The following is a 16,589-nucleotide window of genomic DNA, read 5'->3' as shown; positions in this document are numbered from 1 at the left end:
CACTCTGGGCTGGGGTTCTCCGCTGAGAGCCCACACGCTTGAGCTGGAAGGGCCGGGATAATGAGACGCTACAGGACAACAAAGGCATCAGCCCCGGCTCTTAGTCACAGTGGAAGTATGTATGGAAAAATTCACATTCCCAAATACAGTATGCTGAACTGCATCTGTTTGGTTGGGGATGCTGTTGACTGGCAAATTATAGACAAAAAGTGGGAGAAAAAAATATTTCATTGAATATGCTTAGATATGACACACGAAGTAGCAATTTAAGGTATAATTGAAGCTATAAGTAGTCCCTAAATTTTCAGTTTGAAGCATCATCTACGGCTCTGGCAGCAAAGGCAGCCCATTAGAGTTTACATTACAGATATAATAATAGACCAGAAAATGAATCACTGATTATTATTATGAATTTATGGTTTTGATGATGAAAGCATTTTGATGAATGTGTTGTTGCTCTTTGAGTCCATATTTATAACATAATGCAACATTTTTTGTTACTGACTTATCCAGTGGTGCGTATCAGTGAATTCAATGGAGTTTAAGTGAAACTGCAGAGTAGAGCAGATTAACACATACAGCTGTAAAAAGGTCCGTTTTTTTTCTAATATAAAGTTCTTGGTATTTTTTAAACAAGGACTCGGGGCCTCTGGGCTGTGAACCAGCCTGTAAAATAATCTACCAGATTCATGGAGTTTAACCTAAATCAGCAGTTACTTTATCTTACTCTGTGTGGCCCTGTGCAAAAACAAAATGCGCCCGCCCTGATGTGCAGGAGGAACTGTGCAGGACTGTTTGTCAGCTGAATGTTGTGTGCTGTTTTTTGAATGAAGCAGAGCGAGTAACACTTTCATGAATGGCTCGTTAACGGCCTCACGTAAAAAAATCCAAACGGAAGTGCACGGGCGATTTGTGCGGTAATTAATCACATATGAATTAGAAATTAGAAACGTCCAGTCAGTTCAGCACTCATCGCACAACCACCAACCGCAGCCACCACCCTCCACTGCCTCTCTGCTGTTTGATCCGAGGCCTGTGTCCACTCACCCACCCCCTTAGTGCCCTCTTTCATCCCCCGCCCACCTGGCGGGAGAAGAAAGGCTGCCTCTAAACACAGAGCAGAGTGGGCCGGGCCCGACGGGCATCCTGCCATGCGTACATTTCCACATTCTCTCATCGCCTGTGCTGCGTTGCCTCTCCAGAAGTCATACATCAGCCACTGCTGGGTCTGCGCCTCGCCCTGCCCAGCTCCGTTCTGCCTCACAGAGCGACTACAAAGCCACGGGCTAAATGACAAGGAGTGGAGACGATGCAGAGCGTAACGGGAAAGAAAGGGAGGGGGCTGCATATTTAACATGGCGGCACTAAAGTGATCAAGTAGAAATAAGGGCACAGTCAAAAGTGTTCTGGTGAATTAAAACATTCAGCTGCATCCACAAATCTGGGTGAGGGTGTGGAAGTCATGGCTGGTGGCCAAGCTGGAAGCTTCAGGCCTTCCTAGTAGGGCTCAGATTGTGACATGCACCAGTGGCCAGAGCCAAACCACCATGACCAAGGGTGGAAGTGACATCATTCTGCATGGCTTGGCAGGCGAGAACGATGGCATTATAATAGCGATGGCGTCGCACCGGAGGGACGAGCCAAGAATCGGTTAACCGCAGAGGAAAAGAGATGGGGGTGCGATGAATGACAAGAAAGGAAAAGGAGGATTTGTCCATGTTCATCAGGTGAAGGCTAAATCAGGTGTTTTGAACCTCAGACAAAATCTGTATTGCAGTTACTGTTCTAGAAACTGTGTGAGTGCAGATGCTGAATGCACATGCATATGTACTGGGCCAAGAAAAGCTGATTTTGATTCTTGATAAATTAGGCTTCTTTCAGGCTAATACAAATCTGCAGCAGCCTTATCGAATGGCACAGTTTCACACCTATTTCAGGCTTTGCTCTCAGGGCAGCGAACTTCTCCCACAAGTGATACTCCCGCAGCATCCTGACTGTGTGTTTTATAAACAAGGCTCAATATTATTGTGATGTCTGAGCTGAATTCAATAGATTCCTCTTCTGTCAGTTGTGCTTCCGCTGCAACACGATCCGAAATTACATTCAGCAGCAAGAGGAGACGGGCACCGCTCACCCTCTCTGTGCCGTATAACACCACTGCTCCCTCTCTAACTTCATCATAGGGGCTCACCGGGGCTCGCGAGGGGCCATGGGAGTCTGAAAACACCCCGGTCCATTACACAGAGTGAGAGGATAACCTGGAGTTGGCTATCTCCATCAGAGTCTGGCTCGAAGCGTTCCCTCCGAGGCTTTTGGCTTTAATGGACTCTGCTAAACACATTCTCTCTGTGTATTACCTTTAGGTTTGCCCCTATCTGGTTTCTCTTACAGTCTGTTTACACATCGCTCCAGCTTGTTCTGCTTCATTTTTTTTTTCTTTTTAGATTCATTTCTGCAAATATTCTTTTTTTTTCTTTCTGCATTCCTGTGTCGACAGCAATCCTCTTTTCATGTACATGATTTTTTTTTTTTAAATGGACCACCAGTCCAGAGTTTTTCACTGAATATTTTCCCCAGCACTCTGTCTGCTCCTCCCAGGAGGGTCAGATTATAGCCTACATTAGGAGAAACACCTCATTCATTCACACACATGAGCCTGCATCACTGCAGATTGTCTGGCAGAGACAGTCCATTGACTCTGGGATATCTGTCATTGTTTTCCCTCCCCTGTTCAGCGCTCTCACGCGTGCGTCTGGTTTCAATGACTGCAACTCACCCACAGACCTGTTAAAAGTGGATCCACCAAATAGCGCCAATACCACGCTGGAAAATTTTACACTATTAAAATGCTTTTTTTTTTTCAGCCTATGCTAGCAGCAGAAATTACTTTTTGGTGTTGTAGGCTGTCCCACTGTTTTCTGTCATTTGAATACTGCAGTCACCACTGGGTTTCCCACCACAGCTCACCAACCTTCCCAGCTAAACTGACCATAGTTTCAGGCCACAAAGTCAAGCTGAGCAGCAGTCATGGGGGATCAGCTGATCTCAGTGCAAGCCTACATCACCTGGTGGCTCAGCTGACACCTTTATGCAGGGTTTACATGAATGTGTTGCTTCAACTAGGGACAAGCGTTGTTGCAAACTTTAGCGTCAAACTTTTCTGTGAAGCATCAGTTTCATGATCTCTATTAGAATTATGATAAACTGCATTGTTCCTGCGAAATATGGGCATTCTTGGTATTTTGATACTGTTGACCATAACATTTTATTACAGAGATTAGAGCATGCCATAGGTGTTAAAGGTACTGCACTGCAGTGGTTTGAATCATATTTATCTAATATTCTCCAATTTGTTCATGTAAATGGGGAGTCTTCTTCACACACTAAACTTAATTATGGAGTTCCACAGGGTTCTGTGCTAGGACCAATTTTATTTACACAATACATGTTTCCCTTAGGCAGTGTTATTAGAAAGCACTGCAAACATTTTTATGCAAATAATACCCAGGCTTTATCTATCCATGAAGCCATATGACACACTTCAATTAGTTAAACTGCAGGAATGTCTTAAAGACATAAAGGCCTGGATGACCTCTAATTTCCTGCTTCTAAATTCAGATCAAACTGAAGTTCTTGTACTCGGCCCCACAAATCTTAGAAATGTGGTTTCAAACCAGATACTTACTCTGGATGGCATTACTTTGACCTCCAGTAACACTGTGAGAAATCTTGGAGTCATTTTTGACCAGGATATGTCCTTCAATGCACATTATTAACTGCACTGTTTCTTTTTATTCACCTCTTTTTACTCTGTTTATACCCCACTCTGCATTTAATCATTGGTTATTATTAATCTCTGGCTCTCTCCCCTCAGCCCCAATCAGTCACAGCAGATGAACTGAAGTACACCTGAAGTACAGCACCAGTCAAAGGTTTTGACTGGTGCTGTACTTCAGTTGACTTGATTTGATGCTAAATCAGATGTTTTAAGATTCAGTTCAAATCAAGATTAGAAAGCACCAAATTAAAGGAATCCGTCTCCTTAAGATGTTTCGTACTGTAGGGTAAAGACGCTACAGTACCAGAGAGAAATCCCAACAATCAAATGATCCCCTGTGAGCGAGCACTCGGCGACAGTGGGGAGGAACAACTCCAATTGAACAGGAAGAAACCTCCAACAGAACCAGGCTCGGGGAGGGGCGGACATCTGCCGCGACCGGTTGGGAATGTTGGGACTCAAAAAGGAGACGGGAGGATGTTTACTACAGTTTGTGGAATTTTTAAAATGCTGAAGTACACTTTTTAAATTTTTTTGATTTGGCGCTAAAATTCAGTGTAATTTTTTAATAAATGATCTGCTTCAGGATTTTAATAGAAGCAGGGCAGTGGGGAAAAGTCTAAATGGTAATTTAATCATCGCTGCCCTTACAGCAGCGCCTAAAGGGCTTAAGAAAAGCTTTTCCCACTGTTGAAAAGAATCTGGCAACTTTGGACTTCTTTGGGGGAGGACTAGGCAAGACACCGAGATCCAGTTTCAGGTTCCTCCGGAGAGCTTCATCAAAAGATGAATCGTAGGCCATAGCAGCCTTCAACACCTTGCCTGGGGATCCAAACTCCTTGATGAGATCTTTAGATTTGGTGAATTGGTGCATGGAGTCCTCGAGATTTCCGGCAGACTCTATGTTGCTGATTTCCTGGTTCACCAAATCTTGGAGACGGTCGATGACCATGTTTGTTTCCGGGCTAGACAAAAAACTGTTACGATAGCGATCCGTTCCGTTAGCTCCTCAGCCCGTATGTACATCTATGGTTGTATGGAACTGTAAGCCCAGGGTTTGAAGCATGTACCGAAGCTTCAGTGTCACACTGATCAGCCCATCAGTCCAGCTGCAGGACCAGTATCTGCTCCTTTGTGCGAGGAGAAACAGGAAGAGGACTGCCAGAGCCCTAGAAGATGACCTCCTGCAGGCTACTCGTGCATGTTTCTGACTGATCTGTCACTCTCTCATTTTCTTTGCATTTCATTTGCAAAGCGGTCTTTGGGATGGATGGTATCCGCTGTCCTTTGTTCTCACCCCTGGTGCCATCCCTGATCTACGTAAATAGCACTATATAAAATATGTAAACTAAATAAAAAAAACCAAAGAACACACTAATACTCATACTGCTAAGGAAATACCCATGAGCAAGCGATCTGTTATTAATCGTTGGTGTAAAATCTTGGTTGCAAATCTTTAATCTTTTTCAGTAATTTCAATAATATTCCAAATCAGATGTCTAAGCAGCTTCGTTTCCTTTTGTGCGCGTGTTTTACAGAGTTAATGAAAGCCCTGAAAAAACATGCATGGCCAGCCCGAGGCACAGGCGAAACATGCGGCTGCACAGGTTAATATACATTTTGCTTAGATCCAGCATTTTCAGTTTCAGGACTTCTTTCTATTGTTTGATTCTTCTGTTTAATTCCCGGTTGGTTTCATTGTTTCTATCTTCAGGCTTCTTGGTTTAGTTTTCTGAGTTCTGCTCTTGGCTGTTGTTCACTCTTTATTGAATGCCGTGTTTCTGTCCTCGGGCTTCCCCCGTGTTCCCGGCTCTGTGCTGTTTTATTCTCCTGTTAAGTAGATTTAGTCCTGGTCTCTGTTCCTTGTGCTGTAGTTTAAGCATTTCTGTTTCTGTGTCTACTTCCTGTTTTACTTTGGCAGGTCTTTGTATTGTATTCAGTTTTCCTCCCCTGGCCTTGTTCAGTTGTGCTCCCTGGTGTGTCCTCTCTCCCTGATTGCCTCGTGTGTGCATCGTCTGTGTCCTCCTGTCCTTTGTCACATTGTCTCACTCAGGTAGTGTGTTTCCTGAATGAAGACAGGTTGTATAGAGTGCTTTTAATGCTCAAGTAGAGGAGCAAAGCACTACATAAGACCTGGTGCATTCACCAGATTAACTTACATGTCAGTGTTTGAGACCTATAATCACTGAATAACAGATTTTAAAAAAGAAGAAACATGGGCGTATGTAAGTAAGTATTTTGAGGCTCGAAGCTGAGCTGAAAGTTTCCTCTGGATCCAGATGAGTTTCTGATATTTTCTTGATAACATCAAGATTTTCTTACTTAAATGTTTGTGAACATATGACCCAGAATTACCCGGATCCCAGATTCAAAGCTGGGGAAGTTGAAAACTGGGGGAAGGCCCCGCTTCTGGTAAAAAAAAAATTTCATACAAATTCATCCACGATTTTTTAATTAATCCTGCTAACAGACAAATAATCAGCTGCATTTAAACCCTTCCAACAATAATCATAACCAATTTATCCTATTTATATTTTTTTATAAAAACGTTACATAACACAAATTTGCATTCCCTTTATGTGCTGCTCCTGCTAATCTGTCAGTTTGAGCTGCTGTTGGTGTCAGTCGGTCCTCTGATTTGTATCCCTTTCATAGCTGGAGCCTTTGATCATATCACTTGATCTCACTGTCATCGTAATGTTCGTTGAATTTGTTAGTACTTGTACATGCTTCCTTCTTTCAGAGAATTTATCATCTTTGGAAATGATGGAAAGCTCCAGATCAGCTTCCAAACAGGCCGTGTAATGAGATTTTCTATAATCTACAGGATGTATTTCAACTGTGCACTGAGCATTTTCCCACATTGCAAGTTCTCCTTTGACATTATTCCTAGGAAAACACTCTCCACCTTGAAGACTACCAAATTCAAATTTTCTGCCTCACAAAATAAGTTTTTTCATGAATACAAAAGGTCTCTTTAAGCCCTGAATAGCTTTGAAAATAAGCCATATTGTCCACAAAGAAAGAGCCCATTTATCACACAGCAGTTCACAGTGTTGTTGTTGACACTTGCTTTAGTTATTTGGCACTAGCTTGTTCATCATCAGACTTGAAATTAGATCATCTGCATCTTGAACCCGAGATGAAAGAAACCGCTGCACTTTTTGCACTAAACAGATTGTTAGTTCCCAGAGAACTAAATCGGGTGGGAATGGGATTCACTTGGTGTGTGTGTGTGTGTGTGTGTGTGTGTGTGTGTGTGTGTGTGTGTGTGTACATGCGTGTTTGTACATGCAGCCACACGCATCCTGACACGTGTGTGTGCGTCTGCGTGAAGTTATTTGATCAGGTGACTGATTTTGCGTGTCATGCCGGGGAGCAGAGAGAGCAGACTGCTGGCCTGCACAGCTGCATGTCCAGAGGCGGTTGACTGGCCACCTCTTATCAGAGCGCTCTACAATAGCGTATTGTTTGGCCAAGTGAGAACTTTACTCGCTCATTAAGGTCACTGGGTAAGAGGATGGGAACTCAGAAGCGGAAACCCATGACACATTTGGGTCCCGCTTGAGGGAAGACACTGGTGATGAACTTGCATGTGGGTATTGTGGTGAACGGATGCTTCTCTGCAGATATGGAGCCCATTGCGTTAATCTGGGGTGAGAACTCATATCTCCTTGTGATTGCTTGCTGTGGGAAGTAAAAATGCGGCCCTTTTATTTAATATTATCACTCAGATTTAATAGGACTGTCACCTTTGATAAATCTTCAGGGAAATGGCTCCCTCTTGTGGCTTCACTCACTGCTTCTCTCAGTATATCCTCCTCAGGATGAATATCTCACAAACACTTCCCTCTGAAAGTCCCACTTGGCCCCACTTAGCAGAATCACTCAAACCTTTTTTTTTTTTTATTGCCATCCTTTGAGCTCATATTGTTGTTGCACTTTAATTTTGATCAGTAATTATGATCATAAAGTTTGTGGATCAGTCTGAGTTCCTTTGGATGACAGCACAGGAGACATCTGTGCGCCCGCAATGTACAGGCCACGGAGCTGCTCTCCCTGTGGTTGCTGCTAGTGGAAAACCCATAATGGCCTTTAATTGGGACTTTAATTGTGTGTGGTGCAGCAAAAGCATTGACTACAAAACTGGTGGTATTTGAGTGCATACATGCATCTTTTGTGTAAGTATATGTGTCACTCACCAAATCCTCTTCCTCTCCTGGCTTGTGAATGGCTTCGGCTGGAATCAGAGCACCCAGCACCGCGCCAAATCGCCTGTAGATACTGGCATTATTATACCATCTACAGGGGAAGGTGGCAATCGGTGAGTGGAGCTCAGTACAGGCTTTTTTGCTCATGCAAAGATGCATTTAGTGGAGAGGATTTTACAAAAGACTGCTGTCTAAATAGCTCCATATTGACTCCATTCATCCATGCCCTGTGTATATGTGATGGTGATAATGATGTGCCGTCTCAGCTGAAAATTTGCGTGGTGACACTTGACCTTCTGAGAGCATCGTATAGCTGTTAATAATTATTTGTCAGCGTTGTGGCAACGTTACAGACAGATGCTCCTATAGAAAGTAGCTGAGAGTAGCTTTTAGCCTGTTGGTCGTGATGATAAGAACCTTCAGGGGCCTAAAGTGTACCTGCGTTAGGATCTGTGAGTTTAATTTCCTCGCCTTCTTTCTGTGTCACGTTTCAGTACGTTATCCCGTGATTTCCTGTTTAATTTTGATAGCTGGTTGTCGTCTGTCTTGTCTTGATTGTTTTCAGCTGTGTCACGCTACCCAGGTGTTTCCCATTCCCCCGATTACCCCTCAGTGTACCTCTGTGTATAAATAGTGCTGTCTTTCCTTTGTCTGCTGTCATAGCATCTGTTCCTGTGTGTTTTCTAGTGTTATTCATGCCTGTGGATTTATGTTGCTTTGTTTATTGATTTTATTATTGGACATTCACCAATAAAGGTGCATTTTGTGTTTGACTCTTTTTTTTTTTTTTTATCCACCTGTCTGCATTTAAGTTTTCAATCCTGCATTTCGCGACAGCCTGTGTGCCAAGTTTGGTTGCTCAGCTCCTGATCCCGTGGGAGGAGTTGGAGGACAGACACACAAACAGAGGTTTAGTGTATTATAGTAGGATTCTCAGAGTCAGAGAGGAGGATTATCCTGAGTAGGCTCAGTGGGTAATGCTTGTTTGCTCATTGGCGGGGGCGAAAACACTCATCTCGAGGCATCACAGCAGGACTTCACAAACCAGTGGGTGATGTCGTGGTCACTACATCCATTTTTTATACTGTCTACGCTACCATGAGAAAACCCATTGTTTAGTGAAGCCTCATTGTGAAGCCGCAGGCTGTTTTGAACTGAGCAAGAGTTGGGTTATGTACAATGATTTGGTCCTAAATTGATTCAAAATTTATGTACAGTACTTTGGTCAGCTGCTGTTGTGTTAAATGTGCTATATACCATACCAATTTATTTATAAAGCACCTTAAAACAACAACAGGGCTGTACAACACATCAATCACAGCAAAAAGCACAGACATAGAACAATATAAAAGACACACCAATAACGAGCACAGTATTTAAAATTTAAATACTTAAAATATCAAAAAGTTTTAAAAATAAGTAACTACAAAACAGAAAAATTAACACCGCAGTCACAGTCTCACACTGGGTCGAAGGCCAGGGAGTAAAAATGTCCTTTAAGCGAGATTTAAAAACAGCAAGTGATTGAGCCTCTCTTACATACAATGGCAACTCGTTCCATAATTTTGGAGCCGCAACTGCAAAAACTCGATCTCCTCTGAGTTTGCGTTGTGACTTTGGAACACACAGCAACATCTGGTCTGCTGACCTAAGGGAACGAGATGGAGCGTAAGGGAGCAGCAGTTCAGACAAATACAAAGGGGCATGACCCTTTAAGGATTTAAAAAGAAAAGCAAAAGAATTTTAAACTGGATTCGAAATTGAACTGGAAGCCAGTGAAGAGAAGCCAAGATTGGGGTGATGTGCTCCTGCTTTTTTTGCCCCAGATAAAAATCGGGCAGCAGCATTTTGCACCCGTTGTAGGCGAGCAATAGAGGCCTGGCTGATTTCAAACAAAAGCGCATTATGGTAGTCAAGGCGAGACGTTATATAAGCATGTATCACTGTCTTAAGATTACCTTCGGAAAGAAAAGGCTTGATTTTTGATAGCCGTCTCAGCTGAAAAAAGCAGGATTTCACTACTGCATTTACCTGAGCGTCGAGCTTTAATGCCGGGTCCATTTTCACACCTAAATTTGTGATAATGATAATATAAATAAACTTGACTTGATTTCGGTCTAACATAGAAGGACCAGCTTACACTGAGTGCTTATACAGTTGCAACTTTTTACTCTCAAAGCAGAAACATTTTAAAGCTTTATGCTCCTTTTTGGCTCCAATCAGAATCATAATTTAGTAAATAACCTCCATGTTGTGTTCAATAAGATGTAACACTAACAACTAAGACTTTAAACTCATCAGGGAAGTGTTTACTGAGGTCACAAATCAAAGGAGCTCAGGGCTTGTTTTCCCATTGACTTCACTTTTCAGACCCAGAAGCTATCGACATGTTAAATAAGGGTGCCGAGGGTGCTGCATGTCCACGGCTACTAGTTTTATAAAAATCACCACATAGCTTTTTATTAACTGTTATTTGATGATGATTTGGTTTGCCTGTTAATAGTGTCAGTCAGAGTCGTAGATGATGTTATCATGAAGATATTTTTTTAAATACTGATTTCATAGCTGCCATTCTGTAGCACATGTGCTTGCTTTCAGATCATAGCTGGCGGGTAAAAGACTTTGATCTTTAGTGTCGGCTGTTCATCATCGCTTTTCTGTGAATCATTATCCATTCGCTGCTTAGAATAGCGAGGCTGTTTTTCTGTGTTTCCTGCATCATTACCTTTCATAGACAAATATTAAAGTATTTAATGGGCTTTAAAACATGCACATCCATTTTATACATCATTTATACCTACCTTCTTCATATTGGTGTTACCTCATACATGCTGATTCTTCCCCACAGCACCCCCTGCTGGAAACATGTTCTTATGGCTACAGAATCTATGTCAGCTTTTATATACAGTCTATGACTTGAACTCATTTTGACTAGCTCCATGGCTATTCTTAGAAAGTTACACTATACTGCCAAAAGTGTTCAGTCACCCATCCACAGGTGTATAAACCAGCACCTAGGCATGCAGACTGCTTCTACAAACATCAGTGAAAGAATGGGTCGCTCTCAGGAACTCAGTGAGTTCCAGCGTGGTACCGTGATAGGATGATACCTGAGCAACAAGTCCAGTCACTACGAAATATTCCACAGTCAGCTGTTAGTGGGATTATAACGGAGTGAGGTCAGTGGATGCTGAGGGTCATAGTGCACAGAGGTCACCAACTTTCTGCAGAGTCAGTCACTACAGACCTCCAACCTTCATGTGACCTTCAGATCAGCTCAAGAACAGTGAGAGCTTCATGGAATGGGTTTCCATGGCAGCTGCATCCAAGCCTTACATCACCAAGCTCAATGCAGAGTGTTGATGCAGTGGTGTAAAGTGTCGGATGCAGTGGTGTAAAGCACGCCGCCACCGGACTATAGAGCAGTGGAGACGTGTTCTCTGGAGGGATGAATCACACTTCTCCATCTGCCAATCTGAGGGAGGAGTCTGGGTTTGGTGGTTGCCAGGGGAACGGTACCTGTCTGACTGCACTGTGTAAAGTTTGGTGGAGGGGGGGGGGTTATGGTGTGGGGGTGTTTTTCAGGAGTTGGGCTCGGCCCCATAGTTCCAGTGAAAGGAACTCTTAATGCTTCAGCAGACTGAGACATCTGGGACAATTTCATGCTCCCAAATCTGTGGGAACAGTTTGTGCACTGGTGTGGAGTCAACATGACTGCACACCAGTGAACAAAGAAAGGTCCATAAAGACATGGATGAGCCGGTTTGAGCAAGAACACCTTTGGGATGAATTGCAGCGGAGACTGTGAGCCAGGCCTTCTCTCCAACATCAGTGTCTGACCTCACAGATGTGCTTCTGGGAGAATGGTCAGAAATTCCCATAAACACTCCTAAACCTGTGGAAAGCTTTCCCAGAAGAGCTGCAGCTGTTATAGCTGCAAAGGGTGGGCCCACATCATATTAAAGCCTCTGGATTAAGAATGTCACTCAGGTTCATGTGTGTGTGTGTGTGTGTGTGTGTGTGTGTGTGTGTGTGGGTGTGTGTATCCCAGCTGTCATTGGGCGAGAGATGGGGTACACCCTGTGCAGATAATCAGCCCGTTGCAGGGTTAACACAGAGCAAAAGACAGCCAATTTAGAATCACCAATTAACCAAACCCAGGGAAAACATGCAAACTCCACACAGAAAGGCCCCAGTCTGGATTTGAACCCGGGACCTTGTTACGGTGAGGCCACCTTCATTTTTTTTTTTTGTGTGTGTGCCCTGGCTCAGCAGAGCTTCTGATTGGATGTTTTTTGCAAACCGGTTTGAACAATATATATGTCAGAAAATAATCCATAAAAACTGAGGATGATGGGCATTCTGTACAAAAACAGTCCTTTGCACTTTCCCACTAATAGTGGGGTGTTTTATTTTGATAAGCCTTTTATTCTGCATGTAACCAATGTGGTAGTTTTATACAACCTGTATATTGTCACTTGATCCTATACTTTATAAAGTACTTGGAACTACTTTCTCTAAGCAGCTTCAGTTTCTCCGACTACTCTTTTGTCTCTCGGGTCGTTTTGCTGCAGCTCAGCTGCTTCCAATAACTGTTTATTTTCAGAACTGCCAGTTTTAAGTAGTTTCCCCAACACTGATTGGAGGCATGTCAGAGAGCGGGTGGCGGGAAGGATGGTGGTGCATGTGTTGAACATACAGAGAAGCAGCAAAAAGAGCAAGAGCAAGAGTGTGGAAGGAGGAGGAGGAAGGAGATGAAACAGGATGGGTTTTTGCCTGTCATGATTACACTGGCAGCAGCTGGATGAGATGGAAAACCAGACGCCATCTTGTGTTCCACTCATGTCTGCAGCAGCTTGGCTTCTGTTCCCTGTACATACACACACACACACACACACACACATGTACTGGCAGAGCATGGCAGGAGCTTGTGGTTCCAGTCCAGTGACAGCGGCCTGTAGTCAGGGTGGCGACGCTTCAGGAGCAGCTCCTCGTATTGGAGAACCATGTTTGTGTTGGCCCCGAATTAATAACTTTCATTTAGTGCGGAAATGACAGGAATAGTAATTAAGGAAATGGAATGATTTTATTGGCCATGATGTTTATATTAAGTTCCAGATGTGAAGCAGCTGTCTTCTCAGCGAGAGGCCCCCCCTCCCCCACGTGCTATCTAGAGGAGCTCTTATTAAGAGCGAGATAACGGCACCAGTCAAAGGTAGGAAAAACATATAGTATCTCATTCACAGCGACTAACTTCACGTCTCCTCTGATTAATAGCAGACCGTTATAAAGCACCGTGAGGCCAGCGCTGTATTTATAAAAGTGCCCCCAAAGTGCAATTTATTTGCAGATATAATGGTACTCTATTTAAGACCTGATTTGCCTGACTGGAAAAGTTAATATTAAGGAGTGGCTGTTCAGCATTTTTGGGTGGCCTCTGCACACGTGTGATTCATGTCACAACTGGATTTCAAATTTAAGGCGTAATAAAGGGACCGCTTGTTCCAAATAGACATATTTTTCCTCCTGTTATCGATCTATTTGGATTGTTTACATTTGATATCAGCTGTAGATATGTGGCCTCTCTTCAATAAGATTGAACTAAATGACACTTCTATGGTTTCAAATGCCAAAAAAAATATATTTTTTGTCAGATTCTGCAATTTAAAACAAAATTTTTCCTTTTTGTGATTCAGATACTCAATACGTGCTTTCACAAACTGCTTGATGTGATGCAAAGGAGGAGGTGATGCAAACAATGGCAGCCGTAGACTGTACAAAAGATAGATGTAGCTTGCATGTCTGAAAAGTGAAGCAGTGCATTCCTTCAAGTGACCAGTAGGGGGTGACTCCTTTGGTTTCAAAAGCCAGTCAGATGTTTATGGTAAAAATGACCCACTGGCTACCTGACCTGTGACCTCAGTAAAGACTGTTCTGATGAGTTTAAGGTCTTATTTGCTAGTTTCACATCTTGTTGAACACAACATGCAGTTTATTTACTAAATTATGATCCCCATTAAGAGTCACACAGGACGCTAAAGCAGGACGAGCTTTTGGACGCACCTGCTTTGTGACTGACGAGTCCTATGAGCACGTTTAAGGTCTCAGTCAGTAAATAAAATCATATTTGTTACAACAGGATTTTATTTTTAGTGTCCAGGAGACACGACTCGGGTTCTCGTGTTTCAACATGCAAACGGTCGGGCTTCAAGATTAACCAATGGCTGGCATCCATTTTTATTTACAGTCTATAACCACAACAGAAAAACTGCTTTGCCTTTGTGTCTGTACCACACTGTAAAATTTGATGAGCTGCTGTGGGACTTTGGGATTTTAAGAGTGCAGTACTTAAGGAGTTATATGAACTAAGCAAAGAATGTCTGCGTGGTTAAATACTCTTTATACCACCTTAGTTTAGCACAATTTATAATAAATAAACTCAGAAGATGTCACTGTGAATGTCTCAGATTTTTCTATGACTGAGGGTACTTTGTAATATTTATGTGTTTGGAGATGAACTCTCTTTGCTTGTTGCTTTGCTGTGCCCCATAAACCGCATCACCACCATCACTGTGGAAGTGCCTTAAAACTGCATTTCCTCTAAATGGCCACCAGGGAGCAGCTTCTGTGGTTGCAAAAAGAAGTCTGAGAAGTTTTATTCCAGTTAAATATTCTTTTTATCAAATTTTTATAATAAACAAACTCACAAAGGTTGCTATGAATGTCCTCATTTGTTTGTGTGTTTGCTTTGTTTTTTTTAGAGCGTCTCGGATGCTCTTTAATCATTTGAGTCTGCATTAAATGCTATAATGGAGTACGCGTTACTGAGCTTTGGCTTTGTGCATGACATGAATATTAAACATTGAGGTTACAGATGCTGCTTCTTGCTAAGAAGCTGTCTGCCCGACTCTTTCGCACCGGGTTTGACAGAGTTTCCAGGGAGGTGACTGAATGCACCCCGAAGGGAAGTTTAGCTACCATATGAGAGTACTTGGGAACACTGAATAATGTGTGGATGACAAAGAGATTAGCAGCCATTGAAGAAAAATAGCACCGCCACATTTGACATATTGTAAACTCATGCGTTTCTGGATATTTGAAAGTCATATCAACCACCACTTAAATTCCTTTTTTCCCGTTGTTTTGCAACTGTTCTGCACACTGACTCAGATACCGAGGAGATGCTGTTTTGTCCCATTTTTCCTTCCGTTTCTTTCTCTTACTCATTTGAGAGTCGTTCATTAGGAAGATATTTCCTTCTTTGCATGGCAGTAATAGAGCCCTGCCCATTACTGCAGCCAGTGATGTTTTGCTCTGTTGTGATGTGCTCCCATCTGGTTTCCAGTGAAAATGCATCACTCCATTAACATTGCCTGTGATCTAGAGGATGCTTTAATCTAAGACTATAAACTCCACTTAATTACATCCTCCAAAAGAGCTCTATTAGTATAATGCAATCAAACAGGGAGCACATCCATTTTGGCAAGTCAAACATGATCAAATGCCTCTTGAAAGTGTTTACTTTCATCTCGTGATCAGATCATAGAATCATATTTAGATGTCCTACGTTCCAAGGCCTTGATTGATACTTGTGTTTCTGTGGGTAAAAATAAAAAGCAGTGGTAATACATTTCTATGTGGCAAAAACAACCATAACAATTGAGTTTAGGAGAGTCTAAACAGACTCTCTGTGTGGTACACTGATGACTTTATGCTTGACCTTTCAAGCCTCTCATTTTATAACCTCCAGTCATATTCATAATTGCTCTCTGTGTGTGTCATGCCAGTTTCCATTAGTCTAGCAGTATTTTTCAATGAATTTAAACTTCAAAAGTCAGTGAGATGCCCTGGTTTCAAATTATAAACAAAGGCATTACTGTGTAATGAATTACATCTACCAATTCTTTTTGCCATGGTGCCACCATAAAAAGACTAAACATGCACACAACTGATGCAGCATCACAGTAAATAATCATGAGTTCTTGTAGTTACACAACAGGTTTTTGTTAATGATTCATGTCTAGTAACTTGGACCTCATGAGACAATCTTTTGTCAGACAGAATAACTCCAGAGTTACAAAGAACAGCATTCTTTGGGATGTGTAGATAACACAGGAAGGAAGATATAAAACTAGACATAAAAACTTGATGGAAACATTCTTCAAACTACTACGAATGAATGTAAATTTTCATTATTAGATGAAGTCAGTAGATTAACTCTCAGTCAAGCAGATTGTAAGCACACTGGACCATACCTGACACAGACCCCAGGACCCCCACCACAGGAAGAGGTTTTGGGATTGGACATTTAGAGTCATGCTCCAAAGTTTTTCAGTGGCACAAACTTTGTGTTTCCTACACTTTTTTTCACTTCTGTTTTTATTCAGATTCTTTTTACATATTTCTATAATATTTCAATAGAAGTTTCAGCTTTCATACGGCTGTATATACGGTGCCGTTCTCGATGGCATGCCGGATATCAGCGATCCATTCCTGCCTTAACAAAGGTCCAAGCTGATCACAGTTTGTAGGCTTCTGCTTTTTCAGGTCTGACACACTAAAAACATCCTTTAGGAGCAATTTGGTAACAATCTGTCCAG

This window comes from Archocentrus centrarchus, chromosome 22, assembly GCF_007364275.1.
Source record: "Archocentrus centrarchus isolate MPI-CPG fArcCen1 chromosome 22, fArcCen1, whole genome shotgun sequence".
In the NCBI taxonomy this organism is placed as follows: Eukaryota; Metazoa; Chordata; class Actinopteri; order Cichliformes; family Cichlidae; genus Archocentrus; species Archocentrus centrarchus.
This window is presented reverse-complemented; position numbering follows the sequence as displayed.